The 26,431-nt window shown below is 32.5% G+C and overlaps 1 long non-coding RNA gene across 2 annotated transcripts in view; it reads left to right on the top strand.

The window, feature by feature from the left end:
- LOC111926218 (uncharacterized) overlaps positions 1-26,431 on the top strand; it is a 60,085-nt gene that overhangs the window by 13,927 nt on the left and 19,727 nt on the right. The window contains exons 3-4 of one of the 2 annotated variants that reach the window (XR_015284470.1): positions 3,795-3,835; positions 4,397-8,793. The exons of the other annotated variant lie outside the window; for it this stretch is intronic. This is a non-coding gene — a long non-coding RNA (uncharacterized LOC111926218). Of the gene's footprint in view, positions 1-3,794; positions 3,836-4,396; positions 8,794-26,431 lie in introns of those variants that run through there. 2 annotated transcript variants of the gene reach the window in all.

Genomic DNA, 26,431 nt, shown 5'->3' with positions numbered 1-26,431 from the left:
GGCCTGCCAATGAACAGGGAATTTCAAGGCAGAATGAATTCTTTTTGAACTAAGGAACTCCAAACCTTTCAAATGTAAGCACCCAAATAATATGATGAGAGTCTGAACTATGTCTCCTATAGTAAAATACTACACCAGTAAATGAAACCATATTAACTTAGTCCAGGCTATTTTAAAATTCATTTATTAGTAAATCAGTGGCTATGAGGTGTTATATTTCTACCAAAAAAAAAAAAACAACCAAAAAAACTGGAGAGAAGCAAAAACAGACAGTATTGTAATTTTAACCAGACAACGTGAATTTTTTATGTCAAAGAAACAATATTAGCTAGTTTTTGTAGCAACATTATAGAAAGTTTTATTTATGTTAACATAAGTAAAAGTAAAATTTCCTTTCAAATTGAATCCTTACAGTAGTATAAAATAGAGTGCAAAACTAAACAGAAGGATTTGAAATAAAAAAACACCAGAGTCCTTCACACTTCAACTGTTTTTGTCATAGAATTGTGTCTGCTTTGTTCTACAAGTTCTAGGTAACTAAAACTGCAAAATTATTAAAAAACTAAGATTGTGGAGGTTTTCTGATAAACTTTCTTTCTAAAAATAATTTTAAGATAAAACTTTGTTTTCCACCACCCACATCATGGCACTCTAAAACAAGGTCAGCTTTTCTCCTCTCTTCCAAAAAAAGCAAACGTTTACAGTCTCCTTTATTGACTCACTTCCAAGCTTATAATCTTTGTTTGCTACTAAAACAAGACAACTGTGTTTTTCTGAAAGACTCACACTGTGAGCAGGTGTTGATCCTGCTGGGGAAAGAATTAAATATGATTTATGACAGTCAGGCATACGAGCTGTTTTTACCTTATCTTGTTGAAAGAAGGCAATAGCAACTTTCCTTACAAGGAATCCTAACAACTGGTTTGATAGCCCTCAAGGAGAAATTCTTTGGATCAATCAAATATCAGAACTTTATTTCCATGGATTTACTGTTGTACAAGAGTTTGTTACCCAGCTTGAGATCTGCTAAAGTGTTCTATGTAAAGAATCTCTTGGGAACAACTCATGGGAAATAGTAGGTATAGTCTGGGTATGGAAAGGAGAATACAGGTAGAGGAATTTAGCTGCACATTACACAGGAGTGTAATGAAGGCAGCTTCAGGTTAAGATAGCTGTAACAGTCTTTGCCTTCGGATTAATTTTCTTTGATTGAAGGACCCAAATTTTGTTCAGCATCCAACCTTGAGGACAGACTTATTCTTAGCAGAGAGGTCTCAGGTATGCTACATTCTACAACTGACACAGCATCACTTAGCATTCGGTACACCTTCTGTCTTGGTTTCTGCATTATGTAGAGCTTAGATGAAAGTAAGTTGACTGCTCTTTGAAATGTTTAGTAGAGGATTTAATACACAGTGATCTTATTCTGATGTCAGCTCAGTTTTTTAGTTGCTCTCAAAATTTCATTGTATGCTTTGAACCTTCTGATTGAGTAAATCTTAGCTGTAGTAGCCAGGCTATTGCATGCTATATATAAATATTGGATTATGTAAAAAAAAAACCCAAACCACAAATTAAGGAAGTAGCACATAGATATTTCCAAATTTTAACTATATCATTTACCAGAGCTATGAAACAGAAACTCTTGTTATGAACTTGTAGAAGTTTACTGTCATGTGTGAAATGGAGTCTGCTTCTGCATTAACCCTTATGTTCCTCTGAGTGTACTAAAATATCTCATATACTTGGTTTACAAGAGACAGTATGGAACTTGTCAACTTGTTTATGGTGAAAGGTGCAGTTTCTGAGGAATAAGGTGACAGCAAAAGATCTACACAGAAAGCTGATAAATTTGACCTTTGCCTCATTAATATTCTTGAAGTGAATATATAGTAAGGTCCCTTGAATACATTATGTTTTAAATTGATACAATAAAGTGATTACAAGGAGAAAACAATTTAGACATTTCTTGACTGGTGATTTTAAATTCTCAGTCTTGTGTTTCAATAAAATAGACTTCTGCTGTGTCCTTGAAATATGAATTTCCTAATGAAATCAAGAAAAAAGATACACCAGTATGGTAGTTTCACTCCTGCTGAGAAAAATAATATTTATCTCAGCTAAACAAGATAGATTTGGATTTTTTTTCATGTTCAAACATTCATTATAGTATGTTAATATTCTTCGTTAATATATTATTTATTTATAATAGTTCTTTTAGCATAATTATAAATTGTCTTATACTTCATTTAATTTAGCCAATAATTACAAGCCTGCTTCCTAATAAAAAATTGCTCTATTTTTTTTTTTTTTTATTATATGTCAGAACTATTAATTGTAACGTAAAATATATAGCAAAACATATCAGTGTTTCTTTGGATAAAATATGACTGCATGATTAATGTATAAAAAGTGCATATCATAGACCATAAAATAAATGTTGTATCTGCTATACATAACTGAACAAGAAAAATCTATTTATATTTTCATATCTATTTTTTTAGAATTAAAGCACTTAAATTCAACCATATGTCAACATACACATACAAACACACAGTCACATATATATATACATATATATATATATATATATTACCTTGCCTGAACATAATGAACTAATTTTTTCATTCATATTTGCATTTATTGTCTTAGGACAAGTAAAGGGACAACCAAAACTTTCTTTTGCTAGCTCTAAAAGTTGCACAGATGTTATCCAGAGAGGTTTATAAGAGAGTTCCTCTCTAGCAAGACACTTCATTGCTTAAAGCTTTACTTAGGCTTCTACATCTCTTCTAGTAATTCCCTTTTGTTTGCTCACTTTTAGCCTTATTCCCTTCAGTCTGCAATTACAGTTAAAGTACTGTTACTTTTGAAAAATCATATGTGAACTGAGATGAAGTTTATCTTAACACAAATGTTGGCATTTTCAATTTAAAATTATTTGGCCAAATGAGGTACCATTTCAGTTTCAGGATACCAGTTAAATAGTTAGTGCTTGTATCGCTCAGCACTTGTATAAGTTTTTGTGCCTGTTTGTAGGTGTACTTATCTAGGAAATGTATGTAAATATTCTTGCTCAGTTGAAAAAGCTCTGGAAAACCTCATTTCCTCCCACTCTTCAGGGAATGTTGGAAAATTTATCTTTAAGGTAATGAATTTAAGAAGATTAAACTATGCTATTCCATTATTATTATTTTGTTTACAATGCACTGTAGGTTTAGGACACTCTTCAGCACATAGACTCTGCAAGGCAATGAATAGTATTGAGCAGGTGTCAATTTTCATCCTCTGACAAGCCTCTAACCAGTGTGTTGTCTTTAAAAACATATACCAAGGAAAGGGAATTTGAGTTCATACTTTGCAAGAAATTGATGGTTGGCATATATTCTGTATGAATTCTCTTCATTTTAGAAGGCCAGACATATAGCTCCTGATGGCATAGGGGAATTTATTTCACTCCATCTGCAGGATTTGCTATGACTTGTTTTGTTAGTGTATTTTCTTATTTTTGGCAATTTAATGTGGAAATTTAAAAGTTCTAAATATAAAATTTTGCCTCAAAGAACTTATCCTACTGCCTCGATTTTTAATATTATATTTATTCAATAAATAATAATTAAATTATTATTTAAGTCAATATTTATTCAATATAAATATTATTATATTTATTCAATTTTGAAAATCTTCAACCGATTTTCAAAAAAATTCTTTGTTATTGATTAAATCTAATAGAATAAATTGTCTCCAAATTTTCTAGGAGATATCTCAATTGTTACTTTTACATTATATTTTAGTGTTGCTGCTCTGTCAGAAATCTCTAGGACACTGCATCCAGGTATGAAAATGAACTAAGGAAAATTTTAATTTTATGTAAGTACAAAAAAAACTTTTTTCAACCAATGTATTTGATTCACAATAAAAAAAAATATGAATTTATGGAATTCACTTTTTTCGGTACAAAAGACATATGTAGCTTATCTGTCATTTTTAAAGTAAATTAAAAAAGAGAAAAAAGTATAGGAGTAGTCTCACCACAGAAATACATATTCTTGTTTCAATAGAGTAAGTTTTAAAGTTGGAAAAACATTATAGCTGATGCATCTCTTGTGAAATTTTTAGGCTTCTTGATATTTTAGTATTCCAGGAAACTGAGATGATTTTTATATATACATACATACATGACATATGGATACTCTCACACAGTTCATCAGATGTATATACAACTGTCATAAATAACATCTGTAGACTGTAAAGCTATTAAAGTCTTTAATGAGCACAACTTTTTAATGTCACTAATATAACTACAAGGACTAGGAGAAATTAGCTATTTGGTCTCATTTCCCCTTAAACCAAGTCACCTGGTATATAGGCTTTTCTTTTCTCTTTTCTTTTATAGAACATATGGAGAGCATCCTCACCATTTGGTACTTTGACTCTACCACTCAAAAGTAGCCAGAGAAGATGAAGCAGTTCAGTATCTGTTGAAATGCTTTGACTGGCAAGATATGACTGCTGCTAATAGTTGTGCATAAAATACAATTGTTTAAAATTACTACAGTCCTCCCAGTGATAATGGGGTTCAGTAGATGCATCTCCTGAGGCTCTTAACTATCTGATTTCATAGTGATTAATATAATGAATTTCTGAAGTCTTTAACAACATTACCCACTGAGATTTTTTTATTAAGTAGACCCATTTTATGCTCTGATCTATTTTGATTCATATTAGGCTGGTTTTTTTGGGTTTTGATTTCTTGTTTTTTGTGTTTGTTTGGGTTTTTTTACTTTTTTTAAAAATCTAAAACAAGAAATCAGCAGTACTAGTAAAACAATGTCTATCTTATATTCAAGTATATTTTCCCATGTCTCCTAAAAATCTTGTGGGGGAAAAAAAAAAGTATGAGATGGGATCAAAGGGATCAGAACAAAACTTCTCTCAAAATCCAGCTAGTTATTAGGTAGCAGAGTATAGTGATATACTCTAATTGTCCCAAATCCTAAATTCACTGCTATAGAGGAATACTATAGGGTCTTTAGAAGAAGGACATTTTAGAAAATAGCAGAATAACATAGCAAAGAGTTACAGATGTTTACAGTTGGAAGGCTTGCTGAAAATAATGCCTCTTTTTGAAAAAGCATTCCCGTGGGAACTTGCTTCACTGCTGTTTAACCATAAAATTAACATCTCATCACATCATTTGGAAGTGTTATAGCATATACACTTTACTGCTGTCTCCCATTTCCAGATGGAGTATGGCTGTGAACAGTTATTACTGAAAGACATATAATGATGTCTTGAAAGAAATTTAATGAAAGTTCAAGCTGAGTAGATGGCTAATGTTGTTGACTATATGGTGCTAGACGTGAAATACGCATTAGCTTAATTATTATGTATACTAAGCCTTAATAGATTCAGTTTGATGCTATCTGTATTCTACTTTATGTGGAAAATCAAATGAAAATGCATAGTTTGAACTCTATAATGCACGACACTTCATTTTCGCTAACATAATGCAGTTTCAGTAATCTTTGAGGATTTTGTAATTATTTATAAAAGAAACACAGAAGATGCTATCCAAAATGAATATGCATAGGCAGATCATGAGGCTTGTTCTGGAGGAACTCAGGAAGACAGAAAAGTCAACAAACATCTTGGGGGACATTTTTCAGCTACTAGGAAAATAATCAGTACTTTGTCAGTACTGCTGAGAAGTGGAAAGAAAAGCAAACAGTTTGTCAGGAATATCAGATAATGTTTCATTGTATAAACCAGCATCTTCAGCCTCATGTCAGGAATAAACTGAGCTGATAAACATGGAAGTAATTTCTAGATTAAGAACATATAGAAACCTATATTATTCACATTGGAGAGGGAGGAAATTAAAAACAACTATTTCATTGTATTGTTAGGACTGGAACAAGGGACAGTGAATGAAACTGAGGATGGCAAGCTCAAGAAAAAAAATAGCAAATTTTTGCTCATTTGTTTTATGCTGTCATTTCTGTCTCATAACTTAAACAGTGGTCAATATCATATGTTTGTCATCCTCTGTACACTATATATATATATATACAGAATTCCTCACTAATCTCAGGAAAATAATCTGAAATAATCTTACATGTCTCATATACACAACATTTACATAGGTGTGTTTCTTTGTTTTTTTGTTTTTTTTTCCAAAGAACCTTAATGCCACTAATAATCTGCTTTATCCAGATACATAGAAATGGGGGAAATTAATGCCAGAGAGGCTTTGGAGCAAAGAAATTTTAAAAGCTGGGCATATTTTACTTTATCACCCATTGTACCTTTCAGCACTGAAACAGAAAATGTCATTTAAAAATACAGAAAAATAACAGTAGAATTAAGTTACAGACATAAAACCCCAGATTCCTTCACATGAATTCATTAATTTATATGATTTATTAATTAGACAATGATTGATCAAGATTCACGTTGAACTCAATGGAAAGAGATAAGCATTCTCAATGTCATTTTATAATGGTGGATATTTCCCTCTGACTTCATTAATATCTGAAGGAAAGCTGCAAAATACAGTTAAGTTTTCAAAATTAATTTGAAATTAATTTGAGTGAACCCAGACTTTAGCTTTTTCTGGCAAATCTGGCCTATTCTTTTTCAGTAAGCCTGATTACTGACACATTTTACACTTCAGTGGTTTGAAGCAAAACACAGTATGTCTTTTTTCACTTTTTTTCCATCCTTGATGAATGTTACAGCAGACTTCCAAATCTCCTAGATACCCATATATCAAACTGCACAGATAAGGGAAATATCATTCCAATGTGTAATTTACTTCCTAATGAGCAGAATTTTTGCATTAGTACAGGAAATTATGTAGAAATGTTTCCGTCAGTTGTCTTGAATGTTATCTTAAGAGTACAGAACTGGGGTAGCTACAAAGTATGATTAAATCTGATCATGGAATAGAATACAACTTTCGTTCACTTTTTTGAACTACTTTGGCACATTGCTTACTACTTGGTTTTTTAAATTTTTTTTAGATGAGGGTTGTGTGAAAAAAAAGGTGCTGTTTGGAGCTAAGCTTACATGAGAGTCTTGTGAGGCTGTAAGCACCAGTAAAAAAAAGCATAGTCTCTCATCTCAAGCTGTATGAGAAGACGAGTTTTGTAGACTAAACAGACTTTAAAAATTACTCCATATTTGTTTATGCAAATCAGATAGAGAAGTCTTACTTGAAAGTTTTGACAAATTTGTAATTGTTTAACACTTTCAATCAGAGGAATAGAGTAAGTACAATAATGATTTACACCCACTCTTTGAATAGTCGTATTTAAAAAGTGGTATAAATAAATGTTCGTGTTTCCTTATATGCTTCTATTTGATTAGTAAATTGGTCCTTTGTTTAAAAAAAATTAAGAGGACAAAATGTATTTAAATATACTATAGTTTGGGGCTTTTTTCTGTTGAGGGATTTTTTTCCTTAGATTTTCTGAAAATAATAATTGCACTGTTAGTACCAAGGGACGATGTTATTGGAATGGTAAAATAACACACATGCATGGAACTTATGCACTTCAGTCCTTTTTTTTTTTGTTGTTTGTTTTTTCACTTTTTCTAGTGGCTTTGTACCAATTGCAGACTTCTCTTGCATTTCAAATCTTCAAGTGCAGAATCCTGGTGGAAATACATGCTATACTAGTTTAAGACTTTTTTGCCTTGCTTTTGTCAGAAATGTATTTGGGCTTATTTCATCTGTACTTTTAGAAGTATAATATATTACAATAGGGCATTGAAAATTTTATTAAAGATGGGTCTTTCTGGATGTCATTCCTAATATGCCTCCCCCTGACTCTCTGACAGAGGTCACTTTTCAATAGAAGGCAAGTATGTCAGCTTTTAAAAGAAAATGCACAGAAAAGATAATCTGAATAAAATAGTTACATTCTAAGGTTCAGTGAATATCATCTGGTGTCTTATATAGTTGTTTTACCAGGGACTATAAATAAAAGATGCAAATGAAATGTAGGTAAAATTTGCACATTTTGTGATATATTGTAATTGTACTTCCATTTGAACTGGATTCTGAGAAAAACTGTATTAGATTCTAGAAAATTAATGTTCTTTAAAAAAATTAACTGAAATGAAGAGAACAACACTGCATTATGAAAGGATGATTCTCAAATATATAGGAAAGTGATATGTTCCTACAGTTTTCAGTCTGAGGAAACTAGCACTCCATATAGCAATATACTTCACTGAAGCAAAATTACTACATATTAAAGCATCCTGTTTCTTTTTTAAAAAAATAAGTCTCTTCATAAAGTTAGTTACTTCCAAGTAGTTGTTAAATTACAATTACTGGCTATTTAACCCTAGGGGTTATTTCAAGTCCTGCTAAGTATAGTTCATATAGATTACAGAGAATTGGCATCAATAATCAGTTTTCTAGGCTCTTTCACTTTCTTTTACTGTTTTTTCACTTTTTTTTTTTTTTCCTTCTTGGAGTGATGTTTCTTTTAGAGCATTATGACTTTATAATAGTGTTGTCTATTGAGAAAATTGTATTTGTGAAAATATTTGAGATGAATACTGGTGGGATTTTATATATAAAGAACTCATCACAGAGTCTTTAGTGAGGGCAGAAAAGTTGTATTTGTTAGCTATAATTGCTGGATATTGCAACTTCCAAGTCTTCTTCCCTGGCGTTCTTTTTTAATTTGGATCACAGCATCTTGTCTGTGAGTATACTGCTCCCTCTAAATACTTAATAAGGAGTATCAGCATTGTCAATAAAGTGTTTTTTCAGTATGTACCAGCTGCCATGAGATCCTTTCAGTTCTTGGAAGTATTTTGATGTTGCTTCCAAGTCTAAATGCAAGTAGTTCTGAAAATGCTATGCACAGTGCTGCAAGTTTCAAATGGCAGAATCCTTTTCCAGGGAAGAAGTCAGTTTGATGGGTATTTCACTCTATCAGTTGTCTCTGCATCTTATTGTTTTCCCTGTTTTATATATAATTTTATTAATTCATTAGAAATGCCATGTTCAGGCAGTTGTCTCATAATATTCCATTTGGTCCAGGTTATCTTAGATAAAACTGGTCTCTCTTCTTGTAAAAGGAAGGGAGGTAACTTATTTTGAGTAGAATAGCAATTTTCTAATAATGACAAATCAAAGCATAATAAGTGAATGAACAAATAAATAAGCAGTCAAACACCAAAGTGCAAATAACCAGCTAAATCGGCATTCTCTAAGCTTTTTCTGGGGAAATGTTCTAATAAAACACAGTTCACATCAAGGTTACCTGTAACCTATAAGAGTGACCAAAGCACATAGTCCTTGCTACATCACCTTAACTTCTCTCTTCTTTGCAAGAGACAGCGTGTACTTTTTTTTTTCTTATGTACAAAAAGGATCATTAAAATAAATACAGAAGTGAGGAAAGGGAAACATAGAAATACCACTGATACAATTTTAGTGTTGGAACATGAGGCTGCTGTAGGCTGTTTTAGCTTGCAGTGAACTTTTAATAAAGCATAATTAAATACTAGTAGTGGTGGTAGTGATCAACTGTGAAAAGGGCTATTTGAATTTAAAAAAAACAAACAACAAACCAATTCTTTCTACCTGGGTTCTGGAGCAGATGGTTGCTTTTAGTCTGGATAAGGGATTTTTAGGTGATCTCATAGTTTTTATATCTCCTCTTGGTTACCTTAAGAACCCCCAAAATTATGTGCAATAGTTCCAGTTTGAAAGGTTTTTTCATTAAAAAGAAAAATGGGAATATGAAAATAACTGAACTTAATAAATTAATTGTACAGTCATTTTGTACAGAGGGGATTATACTGTGTGCTTTAAATTGAAATAATAATTTTTCTGCTTTTTGTTGTGGTATAAAAGTAGATTTATCTCTTGTTTAGAATCTGCATTGTCTACACCATTGATCATTGCTTTTACTGTCTTCTTTTTCATAGGAAATAAGGAGAGAACAGAAATATATAAACATGCAAATTGTGAATAAGTTTCTTATGTTTATATTGGCATTAAATTATATCTTACTACTTATATGAAATTATTTTATTCTGCTCAGAAACATTTTACACAGGAAGACAAACTCATGGACACTTCAAGAATCTGGTTTAGTTATTAGTAGAGGGAGAGGAAGAGGTGTGAGGAAAATGCCACAGATGTGGAATTCATTGTCTCTAAAGTTAAAATTTGGGGGTCTTTTTTCAGAATTAAAAAGATAAGTCAGTTATTAAAAAAAATAAGTCTTTTTATCTCTGCCTCAGTCAAGACATACTAATGCACATTAAATTGAAAACTGAGATTGCTAAGGTGATTCATATGCTAAATAGTCAAATTGAAGATCCCCAGAAGAATCCTTCTATGTTTAAAAGAAGCATGCTTTTATGTGTGGATGTGACATATTTTTAATGTACTTTCATGTAATACTTTAATTCTAACAAATGTGTAATATCTACCACTACTTTTATTCTAATACGTTTTCTTGTGTTTCAACTCTTCATCTCATATCTAATAACTTCAGACAAAATCCCTGTATCAGTTCACAGAAGCTCATATCAAAATCTTCAATTATTAATTTTTTTTGCAAATCATTTTTTATTCGAACAAAATTTGGAATCCCTTATCTGACTGTTTTCAAAAGTGAAAAACAAAAAGAGGACACAGAGTAATAGTTAAAGGCCCAGTGATATCTGAGGTATCCTTCAGTGTCAGATATTTAGTGAAGACCTAACAGATATGAAACAAAATCTATAAGAGTCTGTTGAGGTCTTGGGGAGGCAGCTGAACAACAGATGGGAGGCTTAGGGATCAAATGGCATTGAATTGAGTCAATTCAGTTATGTGTAAATAAACACTTGGTACATGTAGGAAATGTGTCAGTAGCTTCACTGTAGTAGCCCTGAAAATGTTAAAGAAAATTAAAGATGTTTTTTAAGTACAACATGCTTTCAGTTCCCCCTCAGTACAGCCTCAGTAAATTGAGATCTTATCACTATGTGCATTCTTTTTAAATATAAATGTAATTTTAGTTCATGTATTATATCTTTCATACATATGATCCCTGTACTTATGTAAAATAAGTGAGTAGGGAGCTGCTCTGTTCCCAGAATAAACCACCTATATTAATATGCAGAATGAATATCTAACAATTAAATAGAACCAGAATAATACTAAATTGATTCTTGATGTAATTCTGAGAATCAATCTGGTTTTTTATGTATTATATCATTATAATATATAATGCATATTATATCCTTATATACATATTTATAATATTATATATCGTATCTTTATTATATTCTGGTAAACAAAAATATTTTAGTAACTCAAAGTGCAAATGGAATAAGTTTCCTTTACTTCCTTTAAAACATTACAAGAATGTATTACCAGAAAGATGTCAGTAGAACTGTGGAGACTTTCAAATAAATTTTGAGGAGAATCTGTGTTATGGGACAAACAAATTCCTGCTATAAGGGTACTTTGGATGAAAAATCTGGTGGAATGGGCATACTATTGAGTAAGTAGTAAATCATCAGGACTAGGTAGTAGTCATGTACTGAAGGTGTGATAGTAATGCCATTAAAAGCAAAGCATATTGAAGCAGATATATGATTTCTTATGCAACTCACAGGTCCTTGCATAGTGTATTACTACTCACGTGATCTTTTTGTTTTAGATTTACTTCACATTTTGTTTGCAGTTGTCATAAAACATAAGGCATTAGTGACCTCCTTACATGCGTAATAGGAGCTGTCAGTACATATGTGATACACTTTCAGCTACCCTTCATTTTACCTATGCAGTTTTAAACAAAATAAAAAGCATAAATCCTAGTATAATTTTCATCCCAGTTCCCTCCATTCTTAGAAATTTTACCACAAATTCTTTTGATAACCACCCCTATTCTAAGCTGTTATTCTGTAATCGGTGTTTCTAAGCAGTCTTTCTCTTTCTGGAAGGATAAAAATAGGTGAACATAAACCACATTACCAACCAAAAATCTTACCTGAGTAGAATAACATTAGGGAACTGATATTACTTACTATTTCTTTTTGCAAGAATTTTTATGGGACAGTAATATGACATTCTTCCCATTCAAGTCAACTAAGAATTGATATTTTCTGGATCATTAAATACAGCTGTACCATATACATCCAAGGAATGGACATGCAGTTTGATTTTGGACCCAAGGGACAGCAAAACATATTTTAACTATCATTTATCATTCATCAGGTACCTTATGCTCATTAATCAGGATTTAATGCCTAGTCAAAAGATAAAACTATGTATATAAAACTGTTGCAAGATACCTTCAGGTTCCATGCTTTTCCTCTTGAAATAATTAAATATTTTTTTCCTGAAGATCATGACAGATAACTTTTTTTCTGCATTGTCGTACATTTTTATTCTGTCAAACAGATAAAATATTATTATAGTCAGTGTTAAAGATAGCATGACAAAACAATTCTGTATTTTTACAGATAAAGAACAAGAATTAAAATAGCAATGTTTGAACAAAACTGTAAACCAAGACTGTTGTTTCAATACCTCATTCCTTTTTCAGTCAATGTCATTGCAGGAATTCCATTAGGCATTTTTCTTTCCTGAAATTGCTTGAGTAAGTTAATTCTATTTAAAATCTGTAAGAAATATGCTGATTTTTAACACTTTTGCTGCTTAGCACTAAGTGGTTTTGATTTTTAAAAGTGAAAATTGGCAAGTGAGTCACACATATGTCCTGACTGCATGCAAATTGACTTTGAAAGAAGGATGTTATGCCTTCAGAGAAAGTAAAAAGTTTCTCAGAATGTTTTGAGATTTTTTTTTTTTTTTTTTTTTTCAGAAAGATCTCTATTACCTCCATTTTGGTTAGGAAAAATTCTGATTAGTGTCCCTCTGCACACCATGTGATCCTTTCAGTAAGTTAAGGAAGACCTTCTGACATTCGTCCAGAGATGCTGCCATTGCTGGTGTTGAGTGAAAATTACAGATAAATATAGATATAAAACAAAATAATTCTCCCTAAATGGTGTGTAACTGAAAGAGTACACTCTTTATATATCACTGTGTGCCAGAAGAATGCATTTGTAGAGTCTGTTTATATTCAAAACATGTAATATATACTTAAATAGTTTTACATCCCCATTTTTATGGTAACCTGATTCCAATATTAATTTTACATGAGAGATTGCACATAGTTCCCAGGGAAATATTTTGGAAAAGAAATATTTTGCACTCATGGGAAGAACAGAACAGAGAATATTGAAGATAACTCTGTAGGCCACCTCATAGAATCACTGGAATCCTGCCTGCAATGTTCATAGCTTCTCATTAGTATGTGGTCTGAAGAGCTGTAGGGACACTGGCTCCTTGGTGTAAATGGGGAGGTGGGTGTATAATTTTCCACAGAACATTCAACTATTTACAGTTTTGAGTTAGAAAAGCAACAGAATAAAAGAAAGTTTAGGGTGAAGTCCAATGTCAAAATCCTATATGAAATAAAGTTACTATGACTATTTGCCAACACATTCTCATGTGAAACTACTCATTTCACTTTCTCAGTATCTCTACAAAACTACACAGAATGTCCCTTGTCCTTGCAAGGTCTGTTAGGCATATTAAGTTCTCAATGCTCTTAAACCTTTCAAATAGCATAGATATGATGATGAGCACCACACATAAGTCCTTTGAGAACATGAGTATTTAGCTGGTCAGAACAGAGATAGAATACGGGCTAACCAAAAAAAAGAAACATAAATACTGAGAAGCTGCTTATGAGGGAAATCCAACATATTCTCTATTGGCTAAGGCAATGGTGCAATAGGGAAAAATACTGATAATTAGTCAGCTAGTTCATAATAAGCCTATACAGATGATCACATGAACACCTAAAATGAGGGGGTGTGATCCCAGATGTGCTGTTGTGATGAAACAATAAGGAACTGGCTTCTCCAAACAGCTTAATTAAAACTGAAACCTTGAAAATAGAACATAAAAATCTCAAATTTCTCTCTAGATTTTCTGAGGCAAAGCACTACACATTTTGAAACTGATTCATAGGAAAAGCAGAATTTTTACCTTCAGTTGAAAAAAAGCACTTAGATAATACATTTGGAGAGTCTACTAAAAAATACCAAGACAATGAAATTTTTTTCCATTTAAGTGTTTCAAGACTCAGTGTTTATTTGAGCTCACAGCACACACAATTAGAAGTGTGCAGTTTAAAATTCTATAAGTCTTTGTATACACTAATCAGAGTCTGGATAACCAGATTGTTGATCAACAATCAACAAAAATCCCATGCCAAAACATCCAAACCCCACTAGATAGGAGATAAAACCTCTTATTCAGCCTATTACATTTCTTAATATTTTTTTTCTTACCAACACCAGTAAAAGACACCATTCTATTTATTTTTCAGGTGAGTAAGAGAAGCACCACTTCTCCAGTCACAAAAGAAGTTTTTGCATGTTTTGTCCTTGTTGAGTAAAGTCAACTTTAAAATTATTAGAATTTTCGATACCAGCCAAGTTTCATTCCCTGCACAGTTGATGAGAAGAATTTAGTTCCTCTTGAACATGCACAAGTCCAGCACGATGGTGACCTAAATCACATAATAATCAAAAACTAAGTCCAGGAAGAATGAGCATAAATTATTTAAAGAAAAGGAAAAAGTCACTGGCTCTTTGGTTTGACCATTTAGCCCTAAGGTTAAAAGTGGTCCTGAGCTCTAGTCTTTGTTACCAGAGGAAGTCATAGAGTTTATACTGAAGAGTGTGTTCACACAAAATAAAATTTTTGGAGTCCATTCAAGAGTCTCTGGCAGGCATGACTGAGTTTAGAATTTGTCAGTAAACTTCGCTTTTGTGCAGAATTTTCCAGCTATCAGTAATATAGTTCCAGCATCTATTATACACCCCTTTCTCTGACTTCATTTTTAACATGTTATTAAAAACTTTTGATGATAGACATAATTTACTGCTCCAATTTCCAGAGAACATGAAGAAATGCTGCAGTAGTATTCTTTTCCTTTTGTATTACATTATTTGCCTCCATTTCACTTGATGAATATCATGACTCGGAAAAAACCTATTTTCCTTCTCCGTAAGAAGATAGATTCTGTCTAAGAGATTTAACTCAAAACAGATATGTTTACCATATAGACTCCTAAAGCTAGAAATAATACAAGAGGATGTATGTTTTTCGTGCTCTGTGGAATAAGCAGTCTTGCTGAAGTAAAAAATTTGAACAGTCCTGAGAACCATTTTTATAAACCACTTCTTTTTGTGCTAAGCGACAATGTCTAAATGTTTCATATTTGCATAAGAAGTTAATGCACTCTGGGGGGGAAAACCACAACCCCAAAAACCCACTGAAAATGGTGTCACTTGCTGTATAAGTACGATTTTAAAAGACAGGTATTTTAAAAGATAAATTTATTGCCTCTGTGCAGTTCCACAAAAAATTAACTAGGTAAATGCAAAACATCTTTAGCTCTTTTGGTGTTTCTGCATCTCTTAGACAACCAAACACAACAACAATCTCAGCCTTCAGACTTCGTACATATTTTTTTTTCTCTTTTAAATAAGATAAATCAATCATCAAAAAGTAAACCTTCTTGTTTCCTTCTGTAGGTAGTGTTTCATAAACATGGTGATTGAATAAAGTCTTGTCAAGACAGGTCTGTGTGACACAGATATTTTAAGGAATACATAACATTTACACAAAATTGTTCCCATGTTGCCATCAAATGGCCACTTGTATCGTTTTTTACATCACTTAAAAGCATGTGAAAAGCAACACTGTGAACATACTTTATAGATTAATTTATCATTATGTCCTGTGATTTAGCTGTTATAATTTCCCTATGGAAATAAGAAAACTGCAAATGAAACAATGTGCACGTAGATTTTTTTTTTCTTCCAAGCAGACAATTTTTTATTAATAGCCACTCGTGATGTTATTTTGCATAATTTGTATTCTGAATAGTCCAGGAGTGAAAGAAGAAATTAATGAAGAGGCGACTTCTGTTTTCATACTGAATGGCACTGCCAGAACACATTCCAGGAACAAAATAAAATAACAGTGAAATTGGGTGTGCAACTTTCCTCAGAGGCTACCAGGAGAGAATGTGGTACTGTGCCAGTAATTCCCTTAAGTAAGCAGGTTAACTTCTATTTTACAGTCTTATTTCATTAATGACCACTTTTCCAAAGTCAAGAAAAGGCAGTTGATTTTTTTAATGATGTTTCTGTAGTTCATATAATTAGGAGTTACAGAATCTTAACACTCATTATATAGTGAAGAAAAACATTGTTACATTGTTGTATTGTAAAATCAACTGGGGTGTTTTATTTGTTTATTGTGAGTTTTATCCAAAATATATTTAAAAATTAGGTGAATTTCATGCAGATAGCAAAGGACACAAAGATAGATATAGATAGATATATATGTCTAGGGTGTCTGGAGATTAGGAAATTTTTATTTATTACCTAGCTTGAGAAGAGAAGGTCTATAGAAAAGAAGTCCTGGGATGCATGACTTCAAGGAAGATCCCTGATTTAACATGTTGTCAACACAAATGAAGTAGCCTTGGGATCATTTCAGGAAAACATTATGCAACGATAGATTTAATATTGCTGGAGGAGTTTAGAGTTCTGCAAGTTACCCATGCATTTTGTGATCAGACGTTCTCACCTGCAAATATCAAAGAAGCATTGGTACTTGGTACCTCTGCAAAATGGAAGCATCCCATCATCCATTCAGCATAATTCATGTACATCCAGAATTGTAAAATGTCACTGATTTCTGAATATAAAATGCAAATCTTTTTAAAAACATGACTCAAGAAGGTCCATAAACATACATAGCCATATATTTATAAATAAAAATAGTACAGATGAAAAAGCAAACACTCTAAAGCTCATGCAGATTACTTCTCTTCTGCTCTCGTGTTTTATTCATTTGAAGCATAGTCACATATCAGTGACAGTATGGCTAACTTAATTTAATCGTTGATTGTGGAATCAGCTGCATTTTGTGAGCAAGATGTTAGCAATAAAACAGGCTATGGTGCTTTGCCAAAGCAGAGTGTCTGATATCTTACATTTAGAAGATTACAGATATAAGCCTCAGTACTCATTTGGACCATGAGAATTATTAAGCTTTTTCACTTATTATTTGATCTAGCACATTCCTCCATCAGTACAGAATGCAATATTCTAAAAGCAGTACCCATCCTTCACGTGAACTTACACAGGACTACAGTATACTTCAATAAAAAGAAGATGCTTCCCTGCTGTGGAAATGAAAGGGTTTCTTTCCATCTCTCTGTTGTGCTTCTAAACTGAAGAAAAGCAAATATTAAACTGATCATTTAAACTAAGATAAGCACTATTCAACAGACTCTTCACTACAGTTAGTAAGAAAACTGCATGGTTTTTTACAGTACTCTATGTTGGAAGACCAGTAAACATAGGCTTAGAAAATAGTAAGTGTTTGTCCTCTCTTTGCTGGCATTTTAAAAACATGTCTTAAACAAGATTTAAAAACCTCTCTCTGGAAAATCTACCCTGTGGGCTGTGCTGCCCGCAATGTCACAAAACTCTTTCTTGCTATAAGATAGCAAAAGGGCAACTTAAGCAAAACCATTGTAAAGCTTGGCAAATTTTTGCTTTCTCACACATGAAATTTGAAATAAAAATTGTTAAACAGACATCTGTCATGCTGTTTGTAAGGATATAGAAATTTGATTGGAAAAAAAATGCCTTCCCTCATGCTTTTTTCCCATATCCTGTGTTATTAACACATCAGAATGATTTAAAAGAAAAAAAAGTCTTGTTCCTTTTTTTCACAACATATGTTGCTTTTTCTTACATTATTTTCTACATGCACTTTTCATACAAACTTACAAGAGGTTTTGCCACCAATTTTCAGAAAACCGATCTGGTATGGTTTGCAAATTCATTGTTTATAGAATTTAAAATATATTGTATTTTTTGAACTGGAAGACAATTTCTAAAATGAATTCTCAATAATCCATGCTGTCATAAAAAACATTTCAAGACTTAAAAAGTTAGGAAAATAGAAAGAAAAAGGTCTCAGGGAGTTTCAGCTGAAATCTCTTTAAGATGGATGCTCAGATAGATTCTGCATTTTGATGTGCCATGTTTCTGAAATCTGACTAAAGAACATGAAGATATAAATTATATCTATATATATGCACATGAGCTAACTTTAAGGGGCAGTAGCAGAAATAGCTAGAATGTATATCAGAGCCCAAAATGAGAGCCATCTGAATTTTCTCCTTATTTGTTTTGGTGCTCTTTTTTTCTTTTCTTTCTTTTTATTATTAATTTATTTATTTATTTTTAAACACAGATTATTATAAAACCAAAGAAAAGCAAATCAGAATTCATGCAAATGTACATCTAAGCTGGAGTTTAAACAGCCTTCTATCTACTGGGAGATCTTCTATAGAGGATGAAAATAACTACTTTTATCCCATTTTCCCAAAGAGATAAGGCTGATGCCATCATCCTCCATGCAATCTGCCTGCCCTTACCTGCAGTACCCATTAGCAAACTTGACTAAAGAAAGGCTTTATGGTTATATTCTTTGTAAAAATGAGAAAGAAGTTAAAAATGAGAAGAAAGAGTGCACATGAGTGCACATAAAATGACTGATCAAATGAAAAGCTTTAGAATGAGGTCATGTGTTAGAAATCAGAGAATCCAAAGAGGAAAAAAGACTTCACAAATGGTACAAGTTCAGTAGAGCTGTGCACAGTATTAAAGAACAAAACCAGCCAATGACAGAGCCAGAATTAGACTTCATTGGGTTGAAAGCCTAAGAAGACAACTTTTGAAAGTCAGTGTTAAGTTCTTACTCACTAGAGTGGTGAAGAAATAAGCCCATTACACCCTCTGAAATGATTTTATCATTGATAGAAATAATTACTTACCTTATTAAAAAAATGTTTAAAATATTTAGAATTTTAGTACTCCTTTGCAGAAAATTGTCTTCAAATTATTTTTGATCTTCCAAAATCTGGAATTACAAAAATAGAGTGTAAAATTTAATATCAGTTTTTACTTTTTTTTTCACCCTGATTTTAGGATGTGATCATGACAGAATGGATGGAGTTGTTCTGAAATTACTAATCAAATATTATTTGAATTACCTTTTTTTCTGCCTTCTATACTCACACTTATCAGAAAAAAATTATGAAAGGATCAGTATTTTTTTAATTCACCCTCATCCTGGCAAGGTAATGATCACATGTGCAGTGCAAGTTCTTCTGACTTTACAAACATGCAATTTTTGCATACCTGCAATCTAAGTTGGAATTTAAAACTTTGTAGAGGTTGTCAAACAGACAGTTACGGTTATGAAATTTACACACCCAAATTGTACTTGCTGTTCCTCTCGAGGTCTTCAAAGACAGCTATTTATTTTCCCTGATTCTACAAGAGTTAAATATTTCCCATTCTAGTTTGTTTTGGAGCTGAGCTTGGTGATGCCACACATGCTGTTCATACTTAGTGCAAGAGGAAAACAAGTCACAGAAATATGCTGGGGGATGTATTTCATAAATCAAAGGATGTTAAATTCTGCTGGGAACAGATCTCACTATTCCCAAGGGAGGAGCTGCCCCTGGATATTATTAATTCGTAGGTCTGGTTTTAAGATGTTGAAGAAGACAAATTTATTTAAGTCTTTCTGATTTAAACATCCAGTTCTTTCTTATATCTGACCCAAAAAATTCACTCTTGGTGACAAATAATAGGAAATGTACAAACTAATCTCCATAGTGATATTTAGCTGTCAAAATAAGGTTATTCCTAAGTCATTCCTCTCTCTAGGTAATCAAAGTTTAGAATGTTATGATTTACGTTATTTTCCTTTGCCTCATTTTGCCCCAATTAAAATGTAACAAGACTGTTATGTCTTATCAACTCAAAGATTAGTTTTTTATGCCTTTTCCATTTTTCTTAAGTATTTTTTTCTTTATTAAATGATTCATGCTCATCCTATGTGATCTTTTTGTTTATGGAAAATACCTTGACTTTGTTTCATGAGTAGGTAAAAGTGAATAATTCCTCTGTTACCTTATCCTGAACACAATGGTTACTGTTTGATAGGAACAGGGAAAATGCTAAAAAAGGAAAGCTATGTCACTGGTTCATCTGCTGTTTACCTGTTTAGACTGACGATATTATGCTACTGCACCTCAAATTGGTTGTGCTCAGTGTGTTCTGTGCTTAGTCCCCCTTAAAAATATCTGGTGAAATTTCAGAATCTGTAGATTGTTGTTTCCAACAATGAGTGAGATTAAGTGTGTTCTTCTTACTATATACATGTACATCTTTTTCACTATACGCATACCATAAATATGAAAAAAAAATACAAAATAAAGCAAAGCTCTAAGCAGAGCTATACAAATTTATTTTATTTTAGATTTGAGAACAGATACTTTACTTCACAGTTTACATACATTTCAGAAAAACTGCTGACATCTTACTTCTAGTAACAAAAGGCATAGGTTAATCAATCTTAAGATATTTACAAATAAAATATTACTTCAAAATTTGTGTGCTAGTTGCTTAAAAGTTACTTGGAAGATATTTTCATAGGATAATTTTTGTTCACTCTCAAATAGGAAACCAAGGTTACATAAGTTATCCTTTGGAACTGCTTTTCTGTTAAGGCCATCTAAGGTGACCACTTCAGATTTAAATACTTAACCTTTGTACACCTAACGTTAAACTAGATTATTTCCTTCCTTACTACAAGGATAGAATAAAGAATGCCAAAAAATTAATGCAGGGTAGCATTTAAAAATGCAGTGATAAATAATCTTAATATACATTATTTTATGCTATTTATACACTATTATATGCTATTTATACACTATTTTATGCTATTTTAACTTCAGCAGAATACATAACAAGCACATTTATGTGTTCCTCAGTATACTAATAGCTACTGTGATCTCCTGATTTAATGGGGGCAGGAGAATAAGCACTACTGATAGTGTGATTCCAGTAGCTAGGGCTGTATTTTTTCACCAATTGGAAGACCAAAAATTAAAGATTGAACAATTTTATTCACTTTAGGTGCCCGCAGAGTATTACTTGTTAAACTGTGAAAAATGTCACAAACATGAGTGTGTTCCACAGCTCTGAAAATTATAGGAATTGTTTTCTCACAGACATGTTAAATCATAAAATTATGAGAAATAGCCAATTAGAATGAAGGTAATTGGTAATATATGGACATTTTCTATGTCTCCATTCTATTTTAAATTTTCAAGTATATAGCTGCAAATGAAGACAAATTTTATAATTATACAATCCTTGATTCAATATTTCTGTGTTTGTTTCGTTGGGTTTTTTTGCCTAGAACTACAGAACTTTAAAATTTCCTTCCTGTGAGTTATTTGCTTCAGCGTCTTGAGACTTGTATCTTAGAAGAAACCAAATTGGACTGTGAAAATCCTTATTTCCACTGGGATTTTTATTTTTAGAATTTTTTTGCTTTCCCTCCATCTGCCTTTGAGCAATTTTCTGTGCTTCAAGCATGAACAAGCAATATTAATCCAATTCCTAGTTTCTGTGAGGCACATTAAGTTAGATGAAATGCACCTCAGATCACCTCTTTAGGAACTATGCCTTTGTTTAACTGTTTCATCTTCTCACTGCCATCAAATCTTTGCAAAACCAAGAGCTGTATGCTATGAAAAATATTAATGTGTCTGAAGTGGATGTGGAGATGAGAGGGAAAAACAAACAAGTAGGCATTATATTGTTTTTTTAGTAAGGAAGGTTCTACTCTGATTTTCAAACTAGCAATCAGTCAAAACCATCACATTTTAGGACTGTAATTCAGTCACCGTTCAATTTACTCACCAAGTAAGGTACAACAGCTGTACAGTTAGTACTTGCTTTCAAAAAACACTTCAAAGACTATGAAGAAAAAAAGACAAACAATCAGTTTCTCCTTTCCCCTTTCCTACTTTTCAGTCAACTGCAGCAGAAAGAAATAAGAGCGTTGGCCTTTTTCTTCTGCCCATTCATAGAGCAAGGTTCTGTACTCAGGAGGAGAATCAAGGTTGACCAAATAATTTCTTACTTTACTTTGCTCCTCTAAACTTTCTGTTACAATATTGTTCCTTTGATATTTTGCTTCAAGTTTTATTTACAGGTAGCAAATACTGTGTAAAAATAGCTTCAGATGCTCTATTCTAAACAAAAGTAACCCTTCAACATAGTTGTTTTTCTTAGCTGCTACTAATTATTTCTTATTGTTGTATATTCATATTCATAGATATTTACATGATATGTTTTATATACATCTATATGCTGTATATATATAGATATATATATACTGTTTTAGACTTATAAATTCAAACCAAAGGGACTAATCTGTAGGTCATTACAACAGAGCAGTTGTTGTGGTACTACTGTTTGGCACTTTTGTTTCATTTTTAATATTAAGCTGAATATTCTTTCTTATTATTTCCATCTTTAAATCACAATGTGTTTAATGTGTTACTAGATTTCACAGATTTGTGGGGAAAAAGCCAAACAAAGCCACAACAATATCTAATTGGAAAAAGCCCAAGATCCAATATCAGTCTGTTATCTGGATATAGCTTTCCATATGCAGAGATTCTCTTTCCTTTCTCTCCCGGAAAAATAATATGCAGAAAGATGCTGTTACAAAAGGAATTGCACTGGGGTTTTTGTTTGTTTGCTTGCCTCTTCCTTTCCTTACCAGTTCCCCTAAGGACAATTTCATGTCTTTCTGTTCCCATCCTATATGACTCTTCCTGCAGAAAGTTGCAATAATAAATGGGAATAATTATCTGTAGATCAAAGAGTTTTTCTGCTGATACCTCCTCACTGAGATATCAAGCAGTTTTATTGGTGATTTTAAATAATTTGATATGATTTTTAACAGTAAAAGAGGTCATTTTTTAGCATATACAAAATGGAACTTCTCATATAGCAGGAACAGAGTGCCCAGTAGGACCAGGGCAGCGATTGTTCCTCTGTACTCAGCACTGGTGAGGTCTGAGTACAGTTCTGGGCCCTTCACTAGGGGGGAAGACATTGAGGTGCTGGAGTATGTCCAGTCAAAGGCAATGAAATTGGTGGAGATACTAGAGAACAAACCTTATGAGGAGCTACTGAGGTAACAGGGTCATTTAACACAAAGGAGGCTCAGGGGGACCTTATCACTCTCTACAACCACCCAAAAAGAGGGTGTAGCAAAGGTGTGGGTTGTGGCTTGGTCTCTTCTGCCAAGTAACAAACAATAGAACAAGAAGAAATGGCCTCATGTTACACCAGGGGAGGTTTAGATTCGATATCAGGAAAAATTCTTCACTGCAACAGTTGCAAAGCACTGGAACAGGCAGCCCAGAGAAGTGGTTGAGTCACCATGCCAGGAAGTAATTAATAGAAGTGTAGATGTGGCACTTAGAAGCATGGTTTATTTGTGTCAGTGGGATGCTTTTCCAATCTAATTCCAATCCAATTATTTCCAACCTATGATTATATGCTATCCAGGATTTTTTATTAAATACTCACATGATTTTCTTTCATAATTTTATTTTCTTACATGCAAATAATAGAAATTATTTATAAAATATATTTAAATATTTTTTCCTATTATCACAGTGCATTTCTTCAAAATGCTGATGCTAAAATCTCTGCACTTTAAATACCAGAGAATATGAATATTCTTTAAATATTCTTTAAATATTCTTTAAATATTCTGCACTTTAAATACCAGAGAAATGAAAATTCTCAGTTTTAAGAACTGCAGTAAAAGAAACACAGACAAAAAAAGTATTCATGTTTTTCTTTTTTTACAAGAATCTAATTATATTTCTACCACAATATTCAATGAACTAGGGTATGGTTTAATTTTTTTAGTGGAATTTTCAGTAAATCGATGGTACAAACATTAGAAAACCTATCTTCGTCATACATTTTACAAATACTATTTTCTGCACCCTAATAATTTCAATATTATTTAAAAAATAAAAACATATAGGAGAACAGTTTAAGAAGAACTGTTTGTTTCCAGAAATCAAATTCTATAGTCTTGTCATGGTTCCATGAGAAAAGAGTACCAATATATGTATAACCAAGCTCTGTATTCTACATTCCTCCACATCATTCCTGGCGTACTGTTAATGGTGTGTCATTTGAAACAGCCCCTCATTGCATACCCAGATCCTGCATGGCAATGTTTCCTCACTTTCACAAAGTCCTAGCCATAATAACTCTCTCCAAGGGAGCACCAAAACAGTTACACCCATCCTCAGGGACAAATGGGCCATCGTGAACTGAATAAATAGGCAGCTAAAACCACCAGGAACTCCAAAAATATCCTATAGCTTGTAGGAATTGATAATTCCTTGATGAAACTCCCTGCCCTGGTGGAAGACCTGAATCTGACCACTGCTAATGGACATCCAGACAAGAACCAGGCTTTTCCAAAGGGCAAACACTTTCAACAAGGTCACAATCATTACTTCGATGGGACTGCAAACACCAGGTGTCAGGTTGTACCTTGACTTTGTTGATTTAAGCCAGTGTTTCTGTACTATTGCTCTTATTGTAATTTTCCTAAAAAAGTTATGAGTAAGTGCATCCCTCAAATACAAAGGCAGCTTCTGGGCTGTATAGTAAAGAGTCAATTTTTCTCTCTGGATCAAATGTCATGATCAGCCTGCAGTACTAGAATATCTTATTTTAAAGAATTAATCTTCCCAACATTCGTGTACAGAAAGTATAAATTAGACATATTCCATTCTGATGTTTTCTCTGTCTCCTCTGATAGCCAAAGGAAAAGCTATTTTTACATTATCAGACAGTATTGCTCAGTAGATTGGAGTTGGGCATCCAACACCCACATCATCTGCCTTCTGGAGGAGAGGCAAAGGACTCCCTAGGATTACCTCCAGGAAAACAGTGGACTGTACTGGTTGAAGAGATTCTAATTCAAACTCCTGTAACACATCTTGCACTTCAGTTTTATATGAGAGACATTTTGTCAGCTTTGCTCTGTGAATCACAGCATAGTGGGAGGGAATAAATAGATTAATTTTTAAAATGCATTTCTGAAATAAGCTAACGTGCTAATGTGAATGCAATTGGTGTCAACCAAACCATGGTTTGAGGTAAATGATTGATTCAGGACACACTAGGCACAAAAAGTGGAATTTCATTTTAAAGCAACTTCAATATTGTGCTGAAGAAACCATGAGGGAATTAACATGCCTACTTTTTCACCTGATTTTCATAGCTTCAATTTGAGAAGTGTACCAAATGCTGGCAGAATATTTTTATTATAGAAAATTAGAGGTATACATGATATTGTGCTAATGATACCTATTCAGAGATTGACAGATTTTTTCCACATAATTGTAAGTTTAATGTTAATAATACAGTGTTTAATTCTATGCATACAAATGGTTAATTTAGTAATAAAAGAGAAGGAAGAAGGCAATAATTTAAACTGCTGAGAATGGAATTGGTTTCTGTGTTCATGGTATTATGATATCTTGTCAAGCCACAAAATGACAGGTTTTGGTAGCTGTGAATCAAGATTATTAAAAAAAAAAAACAACTTTGAACATGTATCTCAGAGAATGAGCAAAAACTCACCAGTGGGTAACTTACTGGAGTTTGGAAGAACAGACAGGGATTAAGTTCTAAATTTTTTTTCTTATTGTATTATCCATTACTAGAGTATTTCAGCTACCTATACTTCCCTCTATGCGGTTGGTTTCAGATCTATACAAGTCAATGTCAGAGCTCCCACTGGAGAGTTAGAATCAGCTTAATAAAGAGTAGAAACACTTTTTGAGAAATTCTACCTCTATGAGTAATTGTGATGTTTGATGATTTTCTGCAGTTATTTGATAGAAATGAGATGTTTGCATCAATTTGAACTCAGATAATATATTTTTGAAATTATAGAAGATCATATCTGATCTGTACATCTTACTGCTAAAAAAAGAGTACATAAAATTCACTCTGGCACAGAAGATTTCATACATTCTAAGACAAACAACAGTCAACTAGGTGAACAATACCTTATTGCTAAATATGAACTGTTTCCTGTTTTAATTCTAAAAAGCTAGAAGTGTTTTCTGTAGTCAAAACCATGTTGCATTCAATTAACAAAAATTATCCAGCAGGAGCAATAAAAATTGGTATATCATTTTTCATTTGCATTAACTTCTATTATATAGAGTTAGTTAATTAATAGTCTATTGTATATATTAGAAAGCATATATAAGTATACACCTTAGATTTTTTTTTATATATATGGCAATAGCATAATCCTTATGTTAAGCACTTGGTGAAATGTCTGCACTATTTTCTATATTAAATATTT

The sequence above is a fragment of the Cyanistes caeruleus genome, chromosome 3 (assembly GCF_971803275.1).
Source record: "Cyanistes caeruleus chromosome 3, bCyaCae1.hap1.1, whole genome shotgun sequence".
Taxonomy (NCBI): domain Eukaryota; kingdom Metazoa; phylum Chordata; class Aves; order Passeriformes; family Paridae; genus Cyanistes; species Cyanistes caeruleus.
The sequence above is the reverse complement of the archived record's forward strand: the minus strand, read 5'-3'. Positions and strand labels throughout refer to the sequence as shown.